The 1,559-nt window shown below is 40.0% G+C and overlaps 1 pseudogene; it reads left to right on the forward strand.

Annotated features, from left to right (window-relative positions):
- Positions 1-619, forward strand: part of LOC110318081 — a 3,740-nt pseudogene extending 3,121 nt beyond the window's left edge.
- The last annotated feature ends 940 nt before the right edge of the window (positions 620-1,559 follow it).

The following is a 1,559-nucleotide window of genomic DNA, read 5'->3' on the forward strand; positions in this document are numbered from 1 at the left end:
AATGGCACACACCTTTCACACCTTTCCCAGCATTCAGGAGCTAGAGGCAGGCAGATCTCTGTGAGTTTAAGGCCAGCCTAGTCTAAAAGCGGGTTGAGGCCCAACCTGGGCTACATAGTGAGATGCTGTCTCAAAGAAGAAAAAGAGTCACTGAGCAGGGGCTGCAAATTGAAAGATGAAGATCAAGGCACAGCTCCTTTCTTCAGTTCTGATCTGATCCTATACCAGCGGTCTAATCAGGCCTGTGTCTGCCTCCCTCTCATCTAAACAGCCTTCCTGCAGCAGCTCTCTTCCAAGTGGCCAGATGGGAATTCCAGGCCAGGGTTATTTCCTAGGACATTGACACAGCAGCCAAGTTTATTGGTGCCAGGACCACCACAGTTGGTGTGGCTAGATCAGAAATTATCATTGGAACAGTATTTGGTAGCTTGATGATTGGCTATGCTAGGAACACATATCTTAAGCAGCAGCTCTTCTCCTATGCCATTCTGGGCTTTGCCCTGTCTGAGGCCATTGGGGCTCTTGTTTGACAGTTGCCTTCCTCATTGTCTTTGCTATGGAGGCTCCATGGAGTCACCCAGCTGTCTATGCTGTTTTGACTCCATGCCAGTCCTGGTGATGTGTTCTGAGCTTTATCATCATCAAACAACAACGTTTCTCTAAAGGAAAGAAAAGAAGAGAGGGAGGGAGGGAGGGAGGGAGGGAAGGAGGAAGGAAATTGGACAGATCTCATACTAGTAACTTAATAATACATCTGAAAGCTCTAGAACAACAAGAAGAAATTTCACCAAAAAGGAATACACAACAAGAAATAATCAAACTTGGGCTGAAGTCAATAAAATAGGAACAAACAAACAAAATAACTACCAAAAAATCAATGAAACAGAGTTAGTTCTTTGAGAAAATTTAAGACTCACAAACCCTTACCCAAATTAACTAAAAGGCAGAGAGGGGGTATCAAAACTAGGAATGATGAAAGAGACATAGCACCAGAAAAACGCAGAGAATCTCAAGGTCATACTTAGGAAAAAAAAACAAACCTGTACCCCACCAAATTGAAAAATCTAAAAGAAATGAATAATTTTCTCAATGCCACTTACCGAAGTAAAATCAAAGCCAAATAAACAATTTAAGCAGACCTATAACCCCTAATGAATAGATGCAGTAATTAAAATCTCCCAACCAAAAAAAAAAAAAAAAAAAAGCTCACAGCCAGATGGCTTTAGCAAAGAAATCCTGCCAGACTTCCAAAGAAGAGTTAATCCCAAAAATTCCTCAAATTATTCCACAAAATAGAAACAGAAGGAATATTGCCCAATTCATTTTGTGAGGCCACAGATAACATGATACCCAAACCACACCAATAAAGAGAACTATCATAAGGGACCAATTTCTATCATGAACATAGATATGAAAATTCTCAATAAAGTATTTACAAACCAAAGCCAAGAACACACAAAAAGATTATCCATTATGATCAAGAAGTCTTCATCCCAGAGATGTTGGGGATGTTTCAATATACAAACATGAATAAATGTAATCTACCATATAAACACACT

The sequence above is a fragment of the Mus pahari genome, chromosome 3 (assembly GCF_900095145.1).
Source record: "Mus pahari chromosome 3, PAHARI_EIJ_v1.1, whole genome shotgun sequence".
Taxonomy (NCBI): domain Eukaryota; kingdom Metazoa; phylum Chordata; class Mammalia; order Rodentia; family Muridae; genus Mus; species Mus pahari.